The sequence below is a fragment of the Rana temporaria genome, chromosome 5 (assembly GCF_905171775.1).
Source record: "Rana temporaria chromosome 5, aRanTem1.1, whole genome shotgun sequence".
In the NCBI taxonomy this organism is placed as follows: Eukaryota; Metazoa; Chordata; class Amphibia; order Anura; family Ranidae; genus Rana; species Rana temporaria.
Genome location: NC_053493.1, coordinates 248,741,808 through 248,766,372, shown reverse-complemented (window position 1 = coordinate 248,766,372; position 24,565 = coordinate 248,741,808).

Here is a 24,565-nt window from a genome sequence, read left to right as displayed (position 1 = left end):
TAAGATACGACGGCGGGCGCCGTCGTATCTTAGCTGTCTATTTAGGCCAGCCGCTAGGGGCGTGTACGCTGATTTACGCCTAGAATCAGCGAGATACGCCTATTCACGAATGTACGCTTGCCCGTCGCAGTAAAGATACGCCGTTTACGTAAGGCATTTTCAGGCGTAAAGTTAGTCCAACAAAAAGCTGGCCCAGCCAATGTTAAGTATTGACGTCGGTCCCGCGTCGAATTTTGAAATTTTTACATCGTGAAAAAATTACATGAAGGAATTGTCATAGAATTTCCACCACAGAATACAGAGTATAATACTCAAAACATTAATCTACAAAACAACAGGACAGAAAAGTCAGAAGACAAACATTTAGATAAAAGTACCAGGGAGATCTCCCATAGTTACCATTACCATGCTACTGCCCACCAAGTTTCCATTCCGGTGACTGCTCTACCATAGAGTGTTGTCTCCCCTTACATCTAGTCTGTGTATATCATTACAGGCCGGTTCCTCATTGGTTGGCATGGCATGGCTCTGATTGGTGGGTCTCCCTATTCCTGGTTAAGGATTGGCTACATCTCCAATCCCTATACTTTGCATAAACCAGCCCCCTTTAATGCAAATCCTTGGCACAGACTATTTTGAGCGTGAGATTTAACTTGATCTTTTCAGGAAAGTTAAGTATTGATGACAGGCTGGCCACCTTCATTGCCTATCTAAACAAGGGATTCTTTGAAGTGAATATTTGTAAAACAAAGAACAAAGGTTTGGGTCCCATTGTTTAGATACACAAGCTTAGGCTCAGAATTGTCTGTATAACAGGGCCTTCTGGGAAGCTATATCACACACCTACATAGACAACGCTGTATTCTGGTCTAGGCCAACAAGGCCCAGGCCTAGGGCAGCACTTTGCAGGGGGGCAGCACGGAAAGTGTCCCTGCCGGCTTGTGCTACACTGTTAGTGTAGCGCCAGTCTTATGGGGCAGACTGAGCAGAGAGGCAAATTAGTCTAGCGCCCCCATAAAGCGGCCGCATTGCTTCCAGTATGCAGGCGGCCAGCATTCTGCAACTGTGGGAGGGGGGCTTCTAATTTTGACTGCCCTATCATCCTGGACCACAACCCTTCCTCACTGTGCTATATGTTTTCTGCTGCACCATTGAAATGGTTATATCTTCTTAGTCCTCTCCATAAAATTATCAGAAATGTGTGCTTAAAGTAGAACTTTACCTTCACCTTATCGGTGCTCCTGGCAAGCAGCTTGGTATGGGGCACCCGGGCTGAAGCTCGCTGTGTCCATTCAGACATGGAACCACAACCCATCCCTGCCCCCTTTCTCTCCTTATTGGCTCAATGACTTTGATTGACAGCAGCAGGAACCAATGGCGCCGTGCTGTTGTCTCAGCCAATGAGGAGGGGAGTCCAGGAAAGCCGAGTCTCTTGTGCAACATCGCTAGATCTAGATGGACCTCGGGTAAGTATTAGGGGGCTGAAGGGGGCTCCTGCACACAGAAGGCTTGTTATTGTAATGCATAGAATGCATATAGGAGGGAGCTCCAGCATACAACCTGTGATTGACAGCCTCAACTCTGTTCCTGTGTGTTGTTTGAAGGGTGTGTGTCCCTTTCCTACCAGCAGGAGAGGTAAGTATTCAATATATTCTTTCCATGTATTCCCTTCGATGATTTTTTTTTTCAGTGGCAGATTTTGAAACTAGTAACAAATGAAATGATAGGATGAAATAATATTCAAAAACTTTATTATTAAAAATGTATTGATATTACTCAATTAAAAAAAAATATTATTCCAAACACACCTGCCCATAAATAAAAACACTTTTTACTTTCAAGTGGTTTTCTATAATCAAATTTATATTTGAAGCAAGGTAAGAGTAGACTGACAAAATTAGTTACTGTCTACAACTTAGCTGTCTCCTTCTCCTTTATCTGCCAGATAAATGCTTGGGAGACATTCCTGCAGAGCTAGTTTTACAGCCACCTGTGGTAATGTGAGATGAACCTCTTTATTATTATGTTTTTAACATTTCCAGAGAACAAAGTAAATCATTTCAGAATGCCCTGATGAGTCACTAAACTCGTACCAACTCTAAATGATAGGTAGTATCTGAGTGTTGCAAAACAGCATACCTTTAAGTTTCCACTTCAGAAGTAATTTACAACTTGTCATCTAGAAGTATTTAATTATTCTTTAGTTTTATATTTATTTTTTTCAGTCGCTAAAAATAACATTCTAACTAAATAAAAAAAAAATATTGAGAGATCCCATCACATGGATCTTGAGAATGCTAAATAAAACCACTGTTTGCATTTAACCATATAATATTCACAGAACAGTATAATAACTGGTATTACAAGATCTTCCAGTGAGGAGGCAAAGAATGAACAAATATAGGGGGCATTGATCAGTTCCGTCACACAGTAAGTCAATGCTAAACAAACAGCAGGGAGGCAGATTTACAATAATGCCTTGTACACACGATAGGAATTTCTGATGAAAACAGTCTGATGGAATATTTTCATCAGAAATTCCTATCGTGTGTGGGCCCATGGGATTTTTTTCCATCAGAGTAAAAAAATAAAACCATATGGGAAATTCCGATCGTCTGTGTGGAACTCTGTCAGAGAAAATTCCTACGCATGCTCAGAATCAAGTCGACGCATGCTCGGAAGCATTGAACTTCATTGTTCTCGGCCCGTCGTAGTGTCTGTCAGTCTGTATGCATGACTGATGGAAGACAGCTTGATCGGAATTCTGATGAAAAATTCCATCAGATTTTAGTCCATCAGAAATACCTATTGTGTGTACAAGGCATCAGAATTTGGCTTAATTTATACATTTCTCGCTCAGATGCACTGAAGAAGCACTGCCAGTGCCACCGGACACTCTTTAATTGCAGTGGAAGGCATTGGGGCAGTAAAACACCAGCACATATTAATATATATAATATTTATCATAGGCTTATTATCGATAGAGTGGGTATGTGCACACAAATATGTACTGTACTTATACACATTGTACGCTTATATATTTTTTTGTATTTATTTATTTATTTATACACAGTATTGTTTACATATAGATCAACACCTTTGTTTTTTTTGTTTCATTGATTTTCATAAGAATTGTCATTTGCATCTGCAATAGTTGTTTTTTTTAGCATGTCTCATTGTGTAAAAAATGGTAATTTTGTATCTAGAACAGTTAAGCTAACATGACCAGAACATGACATATGGGGTTTTTACATCATCAGCAGCCAGGAGACAAAAGGACCTTAGTGGGTCATTGGTCTCCTTTCGACAGGAAATATGCGTTATGTGCTTAGACAATCAGCAGATGAGTTTGGTACAGTGTAGGGCTCTTATATGTCAGAAGACATTCCAGCTGATTGTTCAATGGCGAGCAATGTGCACAACTCTATTTATTGCTTTTTGCTGAGGAAACAAGAGGCGCTTTCTATTTAGCTTTTTATTTAAAGTTCTCTCTCTCACTGTCAATCATTAATTCCCCTACCAGGAAAGAGCATGGGAGGTTCCCTCTCTGACATATGCGCTAGATCTTGGTTGAAGTCACTTCTGCATTTGTCATGCAATACAGCATCTGACACTAGGAATCAGCTATGGAATCCACTATCAGATGAACACACAGTAGGTTAGGTGGGTCGGACGATAACATATCGTCCGGTACAGGCTGAAGAGCCATGATGTTATGGTGGCCATTCATAGGGGAATTCGCTAGTATTTGGCTATCAGGACATGTTTTGTCTTGCATTTATGCCTACATATGCACATATGTATCTTTAGCGCTATATTTGATGATTTGTCATCATTGAACAAATCAAAATGTTTTAGTTCAGTCTGTTGTGCCTGTTGACTTATGTTCTCAATGGGTTAAAGTATCTAGTGATTTCTGCCCTGCTGGTAGAAAAAGGGAAGGACCTTTTTCTAGTAGGTTTTGGACCAAGAATACCTAAAGCTGAATTTTCTTTTCACTAGAGCTGAATGAAATGATCAATCCCAGCATAGATCATACCTCTGAACCATGTTGCTCTGTTGTCTGCAGATCCCCTGATAATCTGGGTTTAGTTGTGGCTTTGTATCATGGACTCTCTTTATATCTTGCTGATAGACTCTGCCCCTTACACAGGCTCTTTCTGCAGTAGCTAGAGTCTATAACATACCTCTTTGTAGTCTTTCAGACTCTGCAAAAGATGTAACTTCCTTCACAACTCACAGAGCACAGCATTATTCAAGAAGGAAACATCTTCATATAACATACACAGCCAGTTCTAAAAGCCAGCTGTGCGGCGGCTGGGCAGGATTGCATGGATCACAATTTTGCCGCGTACAGACGATCTTAAATTCCGTCAAAACCGTGGATTTTTTTCCGATGCATGTTGGCTCAAACTTGTCTTGCATACACACCGTTGCACAAATGTTGTCGGAAATTCCTAAAGCCAAGAACGCTGTGACGGGAAGTTCAATACCAGTCGTGTTAGTAGAAGTTTGGTGTGAGATGATTCGCGCTTTTCACTCCGTTACAGTGTGATGAATGTGCTATCTCCATTACGAACGCTAGTCTTACCAGACCGAGCGCTTCTGTCTCGTACTTGATTCAGAGCATGCGTGGAATTTTATGCATCGGAATTGTCCACACATGATCGGAATTTCCGAGAACGGCTTTTGTTGTCAAAAAATTTGAGAACCAGCTCTCAAATTCTTGTGTTGGAAATTCCAACAGCAAATGCCTACATGCGGTCACAATTTCCGACAAAAAGCTCCCATCAAACATTTGTTGTCGGAAATTCCGACCGTGTATATGCGGCATTAGAATTTAGTCCTCTCCAGTTAAATATGCCAACAGGGAGAATCCCACCCCTCAGATTCCACCTGACTAAAGCCCTGCCCTCAGTGAAGTAATTAATTTACATATGAAGGAATCACCATCATAATAACCTTCTATAGCCCATCTTCTGTAGTCTTGCAGTAAACCATTATTCTTTGGCATGCTGCAAGACAGGAATAACATAGGAGGAGGACACATTTACACCTTCTACCACCCACATGAAGGTCTAGAATCATTTACATGCACAATGCATCTGTTTTGGGGAAGAAAAGTTGAAATTCTTCTTTAAAGTAAACAGGTAGGTAAGCAAGTTAGCTCTGAGGTGCCCCCCTTTTTGGATTTTTTTAATACACTTGTGAATTTAACACTTTTGTGAGTATTCTTCTGCATTGTGCATTGTATTAGTAAATGGTGTCTGAGGTAATATACAAGGTTGTGCACAATTTTTTTTGTCTGTCTATAATAGAATAGTTCCCCAGTCTGAAGAGGGCTGCAAAGCCGTCAGCGGACCTTTGGCACCATATGTATCCGAACAGGGAACAAGACGCCTTGTCTTCAGCCAATATCCCTCTCTTATGCCACAAAAACACGACCGTTTTTCATGACGAGAAAAATTAAATTTTTTGAATTGGTCATTAAAAACGACCGTGTGTGGGCTCCAGAGCATTTTTCTCGACTTGAAAAATGGCCATTAAAAATTTAGAACATGCTCTATTTTTTCTTGTCGTTTTTCACGTCGTGAAAAACAGTCGTGTGTAGGCTTTAACGACTGGAAAAAAAACGTGCATGCTCAGAAGCAGGTTATGAGAAGGGAAATTTGCATAATCAGCCCAAAAGGTGTCGCCAATCGAATGGAACTTCCCCTTTATAGTGCCGTTGTACGTGTTGTACATCACTGCGCTTTGCTCAAGCATTTTTTTCACGATCGTGTGTATGCAAGGCAAGCTTGACAAGAATCACGTCGAGAAAAACGTTGTTTTTTCCATGACATTAAAAACGGCAGTGTGTACGCGGCATAAGTCTTTATAGCATCTGAGAACTGATGTTATGTTTATTTCACGTCATAAGCATTACCTAAATTAGCATCAGGTTATTTAATAAGGCTGTACAAAGTGCTATGATGATGTGCAGTAATCTATAGCAGCTAATCAGATATTGGTTTACTGTTTTTGACATTATTCCTATGGTTTATGCACTTTGCATAACATACATTTTCTTTGCAGTAGTTTATTGATCAAGCCTAATAAACTAACACTAGTTTGAAACAGACAGTATATTCTTTAAATTCAAGAACATGTCACTGACTCAATAATAAATATCTGAAAAAACTGTTTTTAGGTGGGATTGGAATCTACATTGGTTATTTTTGCACTATACTAAAATGTGTAAGCATGCATAGAGGAATAAGGAAAGTCAGAAATTTATTCTATTTGGAATACCATCAAAATGCAATAAGGTTGGCATTTTTTGAGCTGTCTTTCTCATATCTTTTTTTAAAATCTTCTGTAACATTTCAAGTCAAGGTTGTCTTCTGTCATAGTCTAAGTAGTTAAGTCAACATTACCTAAATGACAACTAAGAGATTTATGTGCGTCATACAAATTCTCTAAAACTTTGCTGTTTACTGTTCCAAAAAGTCTGTAAATAAACTTAAATTATTTTGTGTCATTGAAAATGCATCTGAACCAGACAAGTAGATGTTGTATATTTTTACTAACAATGTGTGGAAATCGATACCATACCCTACACAAGTCTAAAGTTTAAAATCAGTTTTTTTTTTAATTTAAAGTGGAGTTCCACCCATAAATATAACATTACATCAGTAGTTTTAAAAAAATTTCATTAGTCCTGTAAGAATTTTTTTTATTTTTTTAGATGCCTTCAAAGTGTTGTTGCTAGGCAGAATAGTTAATCTTCCCTCTTCCTGCACCTAGGTGACTAAGCTTCCTAACCTACACCGCACAGACTCCTGGGAATGTAGTGGGTGTAACTTTCCAGGAGTCTGTGCACTCCCCAGTCTCGAAGAATCATGTGACTTGGACAGTACAGGTGCTGAAACCTGATCTGAAACCTATTAAACTGCTTGTGCAGCACTGAGCATGTGCGAGATCTGCAAGGCTGAAATCCAGGAAGTCATACAGTCTGGCTTCATGATGCCCACACTTAAGATGGCCCCAGTCAATTTCTATTTTATAAAGTGTCTAAATGCTGTAACAACCTAACAAAACGGACCTTAGTTTACAGACTAACTTTACTAGAATACATTAAGCTTGTGTATTACAGGGGTATTTATATTTAAAAAGTGAAATTGTGGCCGGAACTCCGCTTTAAATAATTGATTAAGGCTTTATCTACTTTGGGCTTAGATTATCTAAGTCCACAGAACTTGTTTCACCCATGCGCCACCCTTTTATTTTTTTTTTTGTAAAATATTTCTTTTCATTTTTCAAAAAGGTATTGACAGTTGTACAATGTGGCATTATCAATCAGACAGAAAGCCAATACAAAATAATAACAATAACCAGAGTAGGGGGTGACGGTGAGGAAAGGGAGGGATCTGGGATAGTGGGCCAATGGGAGGGAGAAGGGGAGGGGGAGAGAAGGGACTCTAAGGGAAAGTGCCTCTGGTCCGAGCTCAGGCAAACATTAAACCGGGAGAGATGGCCCGCCATAAAGCAGGGACAGGAGGACACACCGCCCGCCCGGGACATTCGATCCTCATGGACGGGTCCCCCCCTAAATAACGGGGGAGGTAATGTGTCCCCGTGTCTCCGCTCCCCGGCAGTCAGCAAGGTGGCTCCCTTTACTACATGCTAATTGTAACAGACCTGAGATAATGGGACCAGTCGAACAGGTTGGGGGTTGCATCGCTGGTCCCAATATTAAACAAATATCTATGCATTAAACATTTGGGAGGGGGAAGAGGAGCAAGGAATAGAGGAACAGAGTGGAAGTCAGGAGGAGGGACAGAGAGAGTGGAGAGAAGATAAATGAGAGGATAGATGGACCAGCACTCACCACACTCGCCGACTTAAAGGACCCCCATCAACCTGGGGCCTCAGGAGGCCGACTGACGATGCGCCCGGACAAGTTCCCCAAAGGAGGGGTCAGCCAACACCAGTAGCGCCTCATCCAAACTGGAGGAGAGCAAAGCCGCGTCATGTGCGTGGGCCTTCCACTCTGCCCAGGTGACCTCAAATTTTTCGCGGGTATCCCTGCAAGTGGCCAGCCAATCCTCCGCTTCCATGATCTCCCTCACCTTCCCCAACCAGTCTTGCTCACTGGGAATGTGTGAGCTTTTCCAATGAATCGGGATAAGTCGTTTTTCCGCATTGAGGAGGTGGGGGAGAGCACTACGTTTATACCGTGACAGGGGAATGGGGGGGACGTGGAGCAGGAAATGTTGGGGTTGGGCCGGGATATCCATGCCCAAGCCCTCAGACACGTGTTTGGCAACCATGTCCCAGAACGGGCGAAGCACCGGGCACTCCCACCAAATATGGAGGAGAGTGCCCCTCTGTCTACACCCCCTCCAGCACCTATCAGATACATTAGGGAAGATTCTAGCTAATGAGGCCGGCACCCTGTACCAACGCGTCAATAACTTATAATTATTTTCTTGGGTTTTGGCATCAACTGAGCTCTTGTGGGTCAGGCGGTATAGGTGGTAAAGTTGGTCATCCGTAAGGTCAGTCTGTAGGTCCCTCTCCCATTCTCTAACAAAGTAAGGACGGGGATTCGGAGAAGCGTCCTCCAACAGCCGGTATAGTACCGAGATCAAATGGGGCTCTGGATCTTCCGACGCCCATAGGCACTCAAACTCTGTCAGGCTAGTTTTGATCTGTGCTACCCTCTGACACTTTGCTGTGAAGGTCTCAAGCTGACGGTATCTCCAGAAGTCAAAGGGAAAGCTACCATATCGGGCGCGCAAGGTGGCCAGCGGTGTTAAAACTCCGCTGTCCATAAATCTTGCGAGGCTAACTACCCCATCCCTAACCCACTTTCCGAGGGAGGATTTCAGCTCTCCAGGGGAGAACCAAGGGTAACCACCGACAGGCGCCAGAGGAGAAGTCCTCGGCGCCAGTGCCAGGCAGCCATTCAGTTTATCCCACATGGACAGGGAGTGAGCCGTCAGCGGGGACACCCAGTCAGAGAGCCCCCTGCTGTCCGTCGGGACCCAGGGTGCGTAGGACAAGTCCCGTCCCGCCATTGTCTTTTCCAGAGGGACCAATAACTTAAGGGACGTATGGAACTTCCAGTTCAGGATGCGCTGTAGTGCAATCGCCTGATAATACCTAAGAATATTTGGTATTCCCAAGCCTCCCCTCAACTTGGACCTCTGCAAGATCGTCATTGCCAGTCTAGGTCTTCTACCCCCCCATACAAATTTAGTGAAAAGACTTTGTAGTTCAGCGAAAAAACGTTTCGGTAATCTTGTAGGTATCATTTGTAAGAGGAATAGGATACGGGGCAGAACTGTCATTTTCAGAATGTTCGTCCGTCCCACCCAGGTGAACATTGTCCTATCCCAGGCCTGCAAGTCCTGGGAAGTCTTTTTCAAAAGAGGGATATAGTTCTGGGAATAAAGTGAGTCTAAACAATTAGTAAGCTGGATCCCTAAGTACTTCATGGAGGACGCGGACCACCTGAAGGGGAATGAGTCCTTCAAAGAGGACGCTAAGGCGGGGGGGACAGTGACAGGCAGTATCTCGGATTTCGAATAGTTTATCTTGAAGTTCGACACCTCCCCGTACTCCCTTAATTCATCCATCAAGACTGGCAGCGAGACAAGGGGCTCTACCACATGGAACAGTATGTCATCTGCGTAAGCAGAGAGCTTGTGTTCTAGGGAGCCTACATTTACTCCCCTAATGTTGGGGTTAGATCTGAACCTTTGCAGCAACGGTTCCAGGACCAATGCAAACAAAAGGGGCGAGAGCGGACACCCCTGTCTCGTGCCATTCCGGATCGCGAACCCAGCCGAGAGACCACCGTTCACCTTAACCTGTGCTGTAGGGGAGACATAAAGCGTAGAGATCCAGCTTATCATACGTGGGCCCAACCCTGACTTCTCCAGAACCGCGCTGAGGAACTGCCAGTCCACGCGATCGAATGCCTTTTCAGCGTCGGTGGACAGTTTCATGTATGGAGGCATCCGATCGCGTGTACGCGCCCAGTGGGTCAGCTGTATCGCCCTATTTGAGTTATCTATGGCTTCCCGCCCCGGTATGAAGCCAGCCTGGTCCGCGTGTACCATGTCAGGGAGGAGAGGTTTCAATCGGTTAGCCAAAATCTTTGAAAACATTTTTAGGTCCGTATTTAAGAGGGAAATCGGGCGATAGCTCTGAGGTTGGGTAGGGTCCTTACCGTCCTTCGGAAGCACCATGATGTGTGCCAACAAAGTCTCCCTTGGAAGCTGGCCACCCGACGCCAGTGAGTTAAAAAGGGTGCATAAGGGGGCCTGCAGTTTGTCAAAAAAATTTGCATAATACGCCTTCGTGAACCCGTCCGGGCCCGGACTTTTGCCAGAGGAAAGAGACTTAATAGTCGCCAAAAGTTCAGCCGAGGAGATAGGATGTTCAAGGCCAGTCGCCTGTTCAGGGGGTAGGGTGGGGAGCCCGATCGAGGCAAGATACGACTCAATTTTAGTTTTTTTGAGGGTCGCCTCCGTAGGGGAGTTGGTGGCTCCCAGATTATATAAATTCTCGTAGTATTCGCGAAACATCGAGGCAATCTTTGAGGAGTGCTGAGTCGGTTCTCCCTTAGGGGAGTGTAGCTTATGCACGTGAGCCGCAAGCCTCTTCTTTCGAAGCGCACGCACCAGCATCCGTCTGCATTTATTGCCGTATTCATAGTACGCGTGGGCCATGTAACGCAGTTTACGAGCGATTTTCCTATCTAGCAACTTAGCAAAAAGCCGTCTAAGTTCGTTCAGACGTCAGAGCTCGGATGGGGCCGACGTCTGCTTATGACTAAGTTCGGCCTGCCTCAACGCCTGTAGTACCCTCTGAAAGTCCGCCTGCCTCTCTCTGTTAAGTTTGGCTCCCAAGGCGATGAAAGTACCGCGAACCACCGCCTTATGACCCTCCCACAGGATGCCGTCACTGACCTCACCATTGTCATTCTCAGCAAAGTAGTTTGTTAGAGTCTCCTGAACCCCCGCCACCACCCCCACATCGTCAAGTAAATTCTCGTTTAACTTCCAAGTCCTGGCCCTGGCTAACGCCTGCGCTAAAGAGATCGTAAGGGTCACAGGGGCGTGGTCGGAGATAGTAATGTGGTCAATAGTTGCCTCCAGCAGAAGGTCCAGAGAACCCTGATCCACCAGCATCAAATCTATTCTGGTGTATACTTTATGTACACTGGAGAAGTAGCTGTAGTCCCTCCCCTCAGCATGAAGGGCCCTCCAGCAGTCCACCAGTGTATGTCCCTGAAGGGTCTTCCTGAAGTGTTTCAGGAAGGCGTGGGAGTGGGTAGATTTGCTCGCAGAGGTATCTAAGAGAGGATCAGGGCTGACATTGAAGTCCCCTCCCAGTATCAGTCTGCCCTCCCGGAAGTCACTCAGTTGGGCCAGGGTCCGGTCCAAAAACGTGATCTGTTGTGAGTTCGGGGCATATAAGGTTGCGAAGGTGTACTTCTGGCCCATTATTGTGCCCTTCAAAAACACATAGCGCCCCTGGTGGTCTACCCTGTGGTCAGAAGGCTGGAACGGGCAATTCCTATGGACAGCTATCGCCGTGCCCCTGGACTTAGGTGTAGGAGAGTTACTAAGGTACCATTGTGAAAAAAGGTGGCTGGGCAGTTTAGGAAGCGAGGAGGCGGTAAAATGGGTCTCCTGCAGAAATAGTACCTGGGCCCCCAATCTCTTAAATTCTAACCAGAGCCTATTCCGCTTATTGGGAGAGCACAGCCCACGCACATTGTATGACACTACCTTGATCGTAGCCATGTGTTGACGTTAAGGGTTGTCCAGGCGCCAGTCCCCATCTTGTTGTAGTCGGCGAGTGCTGATCCCTCCACCAGACGCTGAATAAGCGCTAGAGGTAAGAGTCCAGAAGGAAGAGAAGGGAGGAAGAATAGGAAGAAGTTAGGGGAGAGAAGAAAACACATTAATAAAACAGACATTACATAAGGCACATTAAACATGAAACAGGGCCACTCGATCACCTCGAAGGCGATAAGAGGAGAAGCCCCAAACTGTTCACCAAGCCCAGGGAGCCCCCCCAACTTGCGGGGGCCACCTGGGCCGGGCGAAGTGCCCAAATCTGGGCTGGCACCCAAAACGGGTAGTCCTATGTGGGAGAAGTGATCGGACATGGAAAGTCAGGTGGTTCCCACCCCTCACACAGCAAAGCAAACACTATATATCCGGGAGCATTGCGACTCCACAAAGTCTCAAAGTATCTCCAGGTAAAAAACCCCGGACAACAGGGCACATTGCACGTATCAAAAGGCCATCTTAAAAAGAAAAACGCTGAAAAGGTAGCAAAAAATAAAACATTGAAAAATTGGAGGGGGGTTTTAATACAAGGCACCAGGCTTCTGGCAGGTGAGCAGGCAGTCAACAGTATGTGAGCTACAGATACTGAAGAAGCCCGGGATATCCCAGGGAATAAAGTTGCAATAGCTCCCCTCCGTGCTGGCCATTTACATCAGAGGGTCAGTTCTGAGGAGACCCAGATGGGAAGTCTAACGTCTCCGTGGTATCTCATTCTCCCATTGAAGACCCCGGCATCACTGCAGCCGAAGAAAGACCATTTGTGGCCTCGGGAGCGGCGGACCTGCTGCCATGGTTGGGGCATCGCCACCATCGGAATGCCAGAATTGATCCTCCAGTCTGGGAAATCCACAGGGGCCAGCTGTAGCTGTGAAAAAAAGTGCGGGAGGTCGTCCTTGGTACGTAGGGCTGCCGATTTGCCTTCCCTGCTGGCCTGCAAAACGAAGGGGAACCCCCATCTATAGGTGGCATTAGACGAGCGTAGGGATTCAAGGAGGGGGCCCAGGGCCCTGCGCTGCATCAGGGTGCGGCATGACAAATCCTGGTAGAAGAACAGGCGTGCTTCATCAAAGTCAAAGAAAGGGCGGTTACGCATTCGCTGCATTAGCTGGTCCTTGACCGTGTACCTGTGTAGTTTACAGATTATGTCACGCGGGTTTTCCGCATCTTGCGATGGGGGCCTCAGGGCCCTGTGTGCTCTATCAATTTCCACAGTCTCAGTAGGGGAGAGGCCTAGCAGTTCCTTGAAAATGCCCTGCAGTGTAGGGATAATATCCCTGGCCCCAGTAGCTTCAGGCAGTCTCCTTATGCGTATGTTGGACCTCCTGCTTCGGTTCTCATAATCATCCAGTTGTGATATGAGACTCTCAATATGATTGTCCTTTGCAGCACATCTATCCCTTAGCTGGGAGATGGTGGGCAAGGCCTCTTCCACTATCTGCTCCAGGGCCTCCAGCCTTGTGCCTAGCTGAGTGGTGTCAGACTTCAGTTGTTCAATGTCCTGCTTAAAGGCCCTTTCAACCCTGGTGGCAAAGCGATCCAGGTCCTCCTTGGTGGGGAGGGACAGGAGATGCTGTCGCAGGTCTCTATCTCCCATCAGATCTGCGATGTCAGAGCCCTGACCTAGCGATGCAGTGGAAACTGGGGAGACAGGGGGGGTAGGATCCCTTACCAGAGCCGGCGTCTGTATGGGGGACCCTCCGTGCTGCGGCAGTGTAGTAGGCCTCAGCGCGTGCTTTGTTGCAGCATCCGCGCCCTTGCTTTTCCCGGGCGCCATCTTGGATGGCCCAGCACTCGACTGCGTTCCGCCGCCGAAATAGGCGTTAATCGTGCCGATTCCAGGCTGTAAAGCTGTCCTGGTCCTGGAGGAGGCTCTCCGGCTCTGGGACATGCCTTTGGCGTCCTATTTGTGCATGCGGATCCGCCGGATCAAGCTGATGTAGCGTCGGTGTGTGAGGAGCTCAGGGAGTCTGCTGCCTCACTCGGCCATGTCCAAGCCACGCCCCCGCGCCACCCTTTTTAACAATGTCATTATCACATTATCATAGTCAGAGACTGCAGACGTAGTACAGTCCCCAGGATAAGTAATTGCTCACTCTGGGTCCCCTGGGGGTTACTCTGGTCAGTAGTGTAGCACATCTGTACCCTGGCAGTAGCTCAGTCTTTCCTTCTCTGGTGGTTCTGGGTAGCATGGCTCTCTCTGGTGGCAATGGGGCAGCGTGACTCTCTCTCTGGTGGCACTGGGCAGTGTGGCTCTCTCTCTGGTGGTGCCAAGCAGCATGGCTCTCTCTATGTTGATGCCACGCATTGTGGCTCTCTCTCTCTCTGGTGGCGCTGGCAGTGTGGCTCTCTGAGGGTGCTGGGCAGCGTGGCTCTCTCTCTGTCTTCTGCCCAGCACACTCCTCTTTCTTTGTGCTGTAGCACTCACTCCCTCAGCTTTTTTCCAGGCTTCAGTCTCTCAATCTCTCTCTTGATCGAGCTGTAGCCTCCTCCCTGTGGAAAATGGGGCTGCCAATCTTTGGGACTACATGTCCTCTCCTAGTCTCTTTTGATTGGCCCTCAGTTATAGCCAATAGGGACGGAATGGAGCGGGAAGGAAGCTGGCCAGGGAATCTAGTGAGAGCCGCTGTCTCTTCTCCCTGACAGGAGAACTGGGGAGGGGAGTGGGGGAAACCTCTGACAGCCCGTATCTCGTCTTTCTCATGTCACAGCGCTGCCGAGTTCTCTGCTTGTCTGCGCAGGGAAAAGAGCCCACAGTCTCACTACACTGATGGGGGGCTTAAAAGCACCTTGATGCTGCCCGCACCCCCATCCGATCCCTGATTCCAGGGGGGGCACTTGACCCCCCTTGCCCCTACCTGCAGACACCCATGCACAGAGCATCACTCTAAGTGCAGCATTAATCATGACCAACCAGTTTATTAGACAAATGACAATTTACATGTAAAGAAAAGGATAGCGCTTGTCAGGGGTTGGGAGGATCACAGCACAGGAAAGATCTATAAAGTCCAGAGCATCCGCTGCTCAGTCAGGAGCAGGACTGCCAAACAATTCACTGTGTTCTGGGGAGCAAGGTGCCTCCTGTAGTTGCAGGACACCAAACACTGGTGACCAGGGGTGACGTCAGCACCTAAGGCAGGAAGGGGGCTTGGCTAATGCATTTCAGAGTCGCCAATGATGCCTTAGTCAAACCTACTGTGCAGCGATTGGGAAAGGAAAGGGTAGCCCTGGGTGTGCTGAATGCAAATATGCTGACAAGGAACATGTTGACAGGAGGAGAAAGCAGAGAAACATAGGAAAAGGGTACTGATGCTCAGTCAAGGTTCAATTGCAAAAAAAAAAACAAGTGTAAGTAAGTCTAATGGCATTGGCAATGATGATAATAAAAAAGACATGTAGAAAAAAGGGGGTGGAGATAAGGGCCGTCTAATGTGAGCCACCCTCACTGCGCGTAGCTGGAGAATAAATGTGAACACTAGTGATATTTATAAAATAAATGAATAAATTAATAAATATGCAAGAGCTGCTGCTTTAAAAATTATAGAATCCAAAATAGTTAATATGCAAATACAGTGATACCTATTATAAATAAGGTGCCAAATGTGATATTAAACAGCGCTCAAAAAAATAGGTGAAAATGTAAATCAACAAATATAATATTGGTACAGTGACATAGTGAAAAATAAATAAATAATCCACCCTCTAAGTGAGTCAATATATAAGTGTCCAAAAATCCGTGCAAAAATCGCATCAAAAAATACCAGGTTGGCAAATAAAGTCCATGAACTGTCTAAGTGAACAAAAAAATATATATAAATAGTTCATAAATGGAGAGCAAAGGAAAAGAAAAAATCCTTCCCGATCTTCAATAAGTGCTTTCACCACACCACAGTGACTGCGTGCTTCCACCACCCATCAGAAATGCAAACTCACCGCAACAAATGGCCTGACACTTTCGTGTTTAGGCACACAGGCTTGTTAACTGACCCCCTCAGTTTAGTTGATAGAACTCCTTCTTTTCATATAGAGTGGAGCATTCAGTTAAACAGATGGAGATCCGAAGCAAAAAGAAAACTCCAAGATAACAGCCATATGCAAATAAGAAAAAGAGAGCACAATAGTGTGATACTGTAACACAACTTTTAATAACACACTACAAATCTCCCAAAGAATGCACTCACAAAGGTAACTCTTGTTACAAGCAGTGTATAAATCCAAAAACTGACACGGTGTAAAACAAAAAATAAAGATATCCTCCAGGTGAACTAGTGGTCACAGCGGACCAACGAATAGCCCAAGTGTTACTCACAGCCCTTGTGCAGGTGTACTGGAGCCACTGCTTAGGTAATTGAGCTGGTGGCAGATTAATTGTTCTGGTTCTGATTACCGGTGACCTGATTGGCTGAAGCATCATCGAGGGCGGGAGAAGACATCGGGGGACGTGGAAGGAGGATGGCTGACCCCCAGAAAGTTAAGTGCCGGGCGGGGGAAGGGCATTTTGCAGGACACATCGGCGTCAATGGGCACAGTGGCGACAATGGGCACAAAGGCGACAATGGGCACAGTGGCATCAATGGGCACAGTGGCGAGATCCTTCAATAGGAGAGGTATAGGATGAAAAATATTTTCATGCATGAAAATTTAGCACTACCCCCGCAGGAGCTGCTTAAGTATGTTTGTTACATACTCTGTCTCTCAACCCCAATAACAGTTTCAGCTCCCTCTGGCACAACTGGCAATAGTGTAAGTGCAAGGACCAATGAGAAACACACACGTTATGATAAAACACAGAAATTGTCTTTACTGCAATATTTATGTGGAAAAGAGTAAAAAACAATAACAATATATATATATATATATATATATATATATATATATATATATATATATATATATATATTTGAGGAATGCAGTTGGAGAGCAATAACTGAGATTAAGAGCAATATAGCTCAATACTATATTCAGGCTGCTTTCTGGGATTCAGAACCTGAAACTAAAACCAAAAGCAGAGGCAGACACTTCAATAACAATAAATCACAATATGGCAATCTTTACCAGATTGGTTACCTGTAATCAGATTGGCTCTATGAGTCCAGGCAGGAGGAGAGTAGAGGAATGACCCTCCCTTATGTCAGATCTCTTTCTCCTGTTCCCTGACATCACAGGCCCAACTACCAACACTGTACTTGAATCAACACTTAACCACTTACGGACCACCCACCGTCATTATACGGCGGTACTTTGAAGAGGGATATCATTGTTATGGCAGCACCATAACCCCGGTATCCTCTTCAAGAGCAGGCGGTTGGCTTTCAGATAAAAGTGGTCTCTGCGTGGATTCGACGTGAGATCACTTTTATCCTGCCATGCTCCGGTGCCCTCCGCCACTTACTGGAGCCGCCAGCAGCGGCGGAGGCAATTAAATCCTTCTCCATGTTAGGTATGGAGCTGAGTGAAGGGAAGATGGCCCCCACCTGGCTCAATACCAATGCAGGGCGGAAGCAACGTCAAAACGTCACTTCCACTCATAGCTCTTAAAACAACATTTTTTTTATTGCATTTTAGTGCAAATATGAAATTTGAGGTCTTTTTGACCCCGGATCTCATATTTAAGAGGTCCTGTCATGCTTGTTTTTCAAGGGATGTTAACATTCCTTGTAATAGTGATAAAAGTGACACATTTTTTTATATAAAAGAACAGTGTAAAAAAAAGGTAAAATAAATAAGAAATTTTTTTTTTAGATACCCCCCTTCCCACGAGCTGGCGTGCAGAAGCAAATACATACGTGAGTAGTACCCACATATGAAAACGGTGTTCAAACCACACATGTGAGGTATCACTGCGATCGTTAGAGCAATAATTCTGGCCTCCTCTGTAACTCAAAACATGCAGCTTGTAGAATTTTTAAAATGGGGCATATGGAGATTTTTAGGGTAAAAGTTTGTCGCCATTCCACAATCGGGCACAACTTTGAAGCACGACATGTTGGGTACTGGGTTTAACATCATCTTTCACAATATAAAAAAATATTGGGCTAACTTTATTGTTGTCTTATTTTTTTTAAAGTGTGCTTGTAAGACTGCTGCGCAAATACGGTGTGACAGAAAGTATTGTAACAACTGCCATTTTATTCTTTAGGGTGTTAGAAAAAAATATATAATGTTTGGGGATTCTAAGTAATTTTCGAGCAAAAAAATATTATTTACAGAGCCCTTGGTATGTGTGTGTGCGTTGCTGTAGGGAACTAGTAAATTTAGTCCCTTGGAAGAAAGACGAGGCCTTGGATCTTCAGCTAGCCACTTTTGTTGGTGCACTTAAACTCCTGAATGGCAGAGCAAAGAAACAAAACTGGCCCACATTTTCAAACAGAGAATGCAGGATTTATCTCAGCAAGGTGAATAAGGACAATGATGTCTGTATACAGTGTCTCTGTATTTGGATGGCCCGGTGTCCTGTAGACATGTGCATTCGTTTTCGTCAGAATGCATTTTCGTCCAAATTTCAGATATTTTCGTTATCGTTTTAACAAACGAAAACGAACGCACAGAATACGAAAACTTAAAGATCCGACATAAACAAATGCCTTATTTTTGTTTTCGTCGGTCGAATGTGCCTAACCTTAACTCTATTAGTCCAAGATTATTCTACATAGAGAGAAAAGATTTGACATTATAGAGAGAAAAGATTCAACATTATAGAGAGAAAAGATTCGACATTATAGAGAGGAAAGATTTGACATTATAGAGAGAAAAGATTCGACAAAGAGAAAAGATTGCTGCTGGAATTGGTGGGGGAATAAAAATAAAAATAATGATGATGATGAATGTTATTGGCTGATTGTAACCAAAGAGGAGGAGCAGTAAAATAGCTAGAACTAACTTGACATTTCAACATGAACGACGAAGATTCGACAAAGCATCGAAAAACGTTGAATCTGTCATTGAAGGCTTATGGCGTCTGTTGATAGTTCTAAGAAGATTTGACGTAGCAGCTAAACTGTACGACACTGCAATCATACATTTCCGGTCAAATGCTCGGCCCATAGGCTATAGAAAAATTATATTGTTGGTTGACTAGTAATAATAATTAATAAATATAATTATTACTAGTCATACAACTTTAGAATTCTACTATAGCTTGTAGGTGGAACATTCGACCAGAAAATTATGATTGCAGCGTCGTACAGTTTCACTGCTCCATCGAATCTTCTTTGAACATTCGACAGTATAGTCAGACACCATAAGCCTTCAATGACAGATTCAACCTTAATTCGTTCGGATTTTCGGACTAATGCAATTTCCAACGGAAAACAAAATAAATAAAAACTAATTTCGGGAGTAACTAAATAAATTTATTTTTCGGACGAAAACGAAAATCCGAAACAAAATATTTCAGTGTGCACATGTCTAGTGTCCTGTGGCACTATAGGTGTCAGCAAGGTAACTAAGAGCAACGATGTCTGTATACAGTGTTCATAGAGCTGGATGCGCAAAGTGAAGCAACTTTATCTGTGTGCAGTGTCCTTGTTTCATGCAAATGGGCAAGTTCCCCTCTCATCAAATCCTGCGGTCAAGGCCAAAAAGAATGTCCTGGAACAGGCTGGGATTTCTAGTGAAGTCACCTCGCACTGGAACACTTTACACCAACGGTGCAGGTATGCCTGGATGTGCATCCGGAATTCCCCAGGCTGGATGTCCTGACCAGCTGAAGAAACCTGGAACAGTACGGTGGACTGATCTGGGAGGCAGCACCTTTCCCTTGGGTCCAGTATCCTTTCCTGCCTCGTAGTAACTGAAAATCCCCTCAAATCAGCAAGATGGAGTCTCTAGTTCATTTTCCCCCATAGCATGCTGGCTCTTGTAGTTCCATACAATTCAATCTGAATGTGAAACTTGAGTCCTGGAAGTACAAATCCCTGTATGCTTTGCTCTCTGGTGGTAATCACTCTGCTGACAGGATGTGATGACACAGAGTCTTAGCTGGCACTAGAGGGAAACAGTTTCACTGCAACAATGTTGCAGAGTGTCTTCTGATACTGCAGGTAAGATACCCAGCTCCCTGCTACACAAGATTTTTTTTTTTTAAATGTTTAAACTATGCCGATTGAAATGGTTTATGATGTTAATGGTGTAATATGTCACATGCTGTAGCACTTCTCTTTTCAATAAAAAACTGGCTGAAAAAAATAAAAGGCTTAAATTGGTCTTTGTTTTTTTTTTACTTAATTTTTTTATACAGTGCATTGTACAATTATTTTACAGTGTTGAGGTTATAAACTGTACTTGGCATATGGAACTCGTGCACAAAACTCCAAAGCTTATTGTATGCTATGATTCCTCCCAAGTTCCATGTGTAAAATTAAACAGGTTCTAAAGCCTAAACTGTTTTAGCTTTAACGCATTCCTTGCATTACGGTTAAAAAAGTTTGTTCTCCCCTCTTCAGCCCCCCTATACTTACTGTATGTGAGCCCTTATTTAATCCAGCAATGTGCCCATGTGCATCTTTTCTCTGCAGTCACTTCCTGGTCTCAGAAAGAAAAATAGCATTTACAATTACTTTAACGGCAGAGGTGCACAGGGTAGATAGGTGGATGATAGGAAGTTACAAAGGTGTCACCTTACCATCATTACATTAATAATAATTAAACTATTTAAAAGCATATAAAAAATGTTAATCACCTTGTAGAGTACTTTGTCAATTAACTGCTGACGGCATTCATTGCCACACAGATTCTGTGACACCTCTGGTGTAAAAATATGGGCCCGGATTCAGAAAGGAGTTACGTCGGCGTATCTCCAGATACAACATCGTAACTCCGAATGCGGGCCGTCGCATCTCGGCACCTGATTCATAGAATCAGATATGCCTCAATGTTGCCTAGATACGAACGGCATAAGTCTCCTACGCCGTCGTATCTTAGGGTGCAATATTTACGCTGACCGCTAGGGGCGCTTCCCTAGACTTCCGCGTTGAATATGCAAATTAGGTAGATACGCCGATTCAGAAGGCTTTTTCCGGCGTAAAGTTTCCCCTGCTCTATGAGGCGTAGCCAATGTTAAGTATGGACGTCGGGCCAGCGTCGCATTTTGCGTCGTTTACGTCGTTTGCGTAAATTGTACTCGAATAGGGCTGTGCGTAAGTTACGTTCACGTCTAAAGCATTGACTATTTGCGGCGTAATTTGGAGCATGCGCACTGGGATATTTTCACGGACGGCGCATGCGCCGTTCGTTAAGAACGGCAATTACATGGGGTCATGGCTAATTAGCATACAACACGCCCCCTACAGCCTATTTTGAATTACGCGGGCTTACGCCGGCCAATATACGATACGCCACCGTAACTTTAGGCGCAAGTTCTTTCTGAATACAGGACTTGCCTCTCAAAGTTATGGCGGCGTAGCGTATATGAGATATGCTACCTACACCCGCATAACATTAAGCATTTGTATCTGAATCCGGGCCATGGTCTTTATCCTCCAGTTCCTCCATATTAATGTCCTGCAGCAGACCAGTAGTGATGGACGAACTTCTGACGGGACGGTTCGCGAACGCTAACTGCGAACTTTCGCAAATGTCCGCGAACCGCAAGTTTGGGGCGGGCCCCATTGACTTTAATGGCAGGTGAACATTAAAAACCTGCAGGTCATATTTGCAGCCACAAAATACTTACTAGCTGTGCACAAATAGTCCCACAACATGGACACTGACCTACCAGAAGTATTAAGCGAAAAACCGAATACAGAAGTAAGTGCTGGCCATTACAGGCCCCAAAAATTAGCCGACAGGCGTTCACCTGACAGCAAGAAACTTTGTATTCTGTGGCTGGAGGTTCATTAAGCTATTCACCGGATACAGAAGTAAGTGTCGGCCATTACAGGCCCCAAAAATTAGCCCACAGGCGTTCACCCGACAGCAAACAACTTTGTATTCTGTGGCTGGTGGTACAATAGGCATTCACCAGATACAGAAGTAAGTGCCGCCCATTACATGCCCCAAAAATTAGCCCACAGGCATTCACCTGACAGCAAACAACTTTGTATTCTGTGGCTGGTGGTACAATAGGCATTCACTGGATACAGAAGTAAGTCCCGGCCAGTACAGGCCCAAAAAATTAGCCAACAGGCGTTCACCTGAATTTGAATCAAACATGGTCTACTGGTCACATGTGTTGAATTCCTCCGAGACCCATGCCTCATTCATTTTTATAAATGTGAGGTAGTCAACACTGTTGTGAGCTAGGCGAGTGTGCTTATCGGTCATGACCCCCCCCCCTACTGCGCTGAACGTCCTTTCGGACAGGACACTGGACGAGGGGCAAGCCAAACAGTTCCATTGCAAATTGTGCAAGCTCTGGCCAGAGGTCAAGCCTGCCCACCCAGTAGTTCAGGGGTTCATCACTTCTCAATGCGTCCACATCGGCCGTTAACCCGATGTAGTCGGACACCTGTCGGTCTAGGCGTTCCTTGATGCTGGACCTGGACAGCTGTCGATGGGTCGGCTGAAAGAATGATCTCATATCATTAGTGACCAACACATCTTCAAACCGCCCTCTTCTTGCAGGCGCTGTTGGATTGGTACCCGAAACTGTTTCTCTGTGAGTGGAAATTCCTCTGCCAGCGCACGCAAAAGCAGAATGCAGCAATTCTCGAAGCAAGACCTGGAAGTGCTCCATTCTGGTAGCCCTCTGTGATGGTGGTAACATTTCCACCATGTTTTGTTTGTACCGGGAGTCTAAGTACATTGCCACCCAGTACTGGTCCTTGCCCTTTATGCTTTGTATACGGGGGTCCCTCTTAAAACACTGGAGCATGAAGGCCCCTATTTGCACTAAACTGGAAGCGCTGTACTGGCCTGGCTCCTCCTCATCATCCAGCATAATGTCATCCTCGTTCTCCTCCCCCCATCCACGGACAACATCAGGGATCCCAGAAAGGTTTAAAGCATGCTCTTCTTGCTCCTCCTCCTCCGCCCCGGCACCATCCTCCTCTGACTCCTCTTCAGACTCCCATTGTTGACTTGTCTCAGGTAGAGTAGCCCCCCCTGGGAATTCATCCAGCATTGTGACTTCCTCATCTTCCTGCTCCTGCTCCTCGATGGCTTGATCAATGACACAACGCAATGCACGCTCCAGAAAGAAGGCGTAAGATACGATGTCACTGATGGCGCCCTGGCTGCGACTGACCAGTTTGGTGATCTCATCAAATGGCCGCAGAAGCCCGCATGAGTCGCGCATGAGCAGCCACTGGTGCTGTGAAAAAAAAAACAAGCTCCTCAGAACCTGTCCTGCCGCAGAGTTCGTACAGGTAGTCGTTAACGGCACGTTTCTGCTGGAGCAGCCTATCAAGCATATACAAGGTTGCGTTGCATCACGTCAGGCAATCACAAATAAGACGTCTGATGGGCAGGTTGTGTCACCGCTGAATGTCAGCAAGGCGAGCCATGGCCGTGTAAGATCTTCTGAAATGGGCCGAGATTTTCCTGGCCTGCCGCAAAAGACGTCCTGGACCCCAGGGTATTTGGCAATGAATCGCTGCACGACCCAGTTCAGGACGTGTGCCATGCATGGCACGTGTGTAATTTTGCCCTGTTTCAGCACGCTCAGCAGATTGGCACCATTGTCGCACACCACTTTACCAATTGTCAAATTGAGCGGTGTTAGCCACTGATCTGCCTGTGAACGCAAAGTTGAAAGGAGTGCAGGACCAGTGTGGCTCTTGTCTTCCAGGCAAAACAGACGCAGCACAGCATGGCAACATCTCACCTGGCATGACGAATAGGTTCTGGGGATCTTGGGCGGCGCAGCGGAAGAGACGGTAGCATCAGAAAAGGAGGAGTCAGCCGAGGAGGAGAGGGAGGATGGAGTAGGAGAAGAAGAGGCAGGCCTACATGCAATCCGTGGCGGTAAAACTAAATCTACATGCGTGCCACGGGTTACATGCTTGACGGCCGTCAGAAGGTTCACCCAGTGGGCAGTAAAAGTTATATACCTTCCCTGCCCGTGTTTGCTAGACCACGTGTCTGTGGTCAGATGTATCTTGGCACCGACACTGCGTGCCAGAGATACATTCACTTGCCGCTGAACATGGCCATATAGCTCTGGGATGCCCTTCTGTGAAAAATATTTCCTTCCTGGGACCTTCCATTGTGGTGTTCCAATGGCCACAAATTTTCGAAAGGCTTCCGAGTCCACCAGTTCTATGGCAGTAGTTGGCGGGCTATCAGATCCGACAAGCCAGTGATCAACCGTTGGGCAAGAGGGTTATCCGGCGTCATCGTTTTTTTTACGATTAAAGATTTGGGCCACGGAAGCCTGCCTTTTTGCAGAAAAACGTGAGGACAGCATGATGGAAGGTGGAGTGGAGGACAATTGTGAGCATAGAGGAGAAGGAGAAGGAGAAGAGGCTGAACGGTGAGAGCCTGGAGTGTGGCTTTGTGGGTTCTGATGTCATTGCTCCCACTAGGCTCAGTGATGGGAGGCCAAGAGCCTTCTTAAGGCGGTCGTCCCTAGGTGAGTGTTGGGCTTACCACGACTTATGCGTTGACTGCAAAGGCTGCAGATGGCAACACTATTGTCTGCAACGGACACGTTAAAAATAGCCCACACTGCGGAGCCATTGGCCGGCATCCTGGGAGCACCAGATGTGACCGTACATGGTTGATGGCTCCCTCCTGAAACATAAGGAGTCTGGTTTGTCCCTCCTGTGCAATGTAAG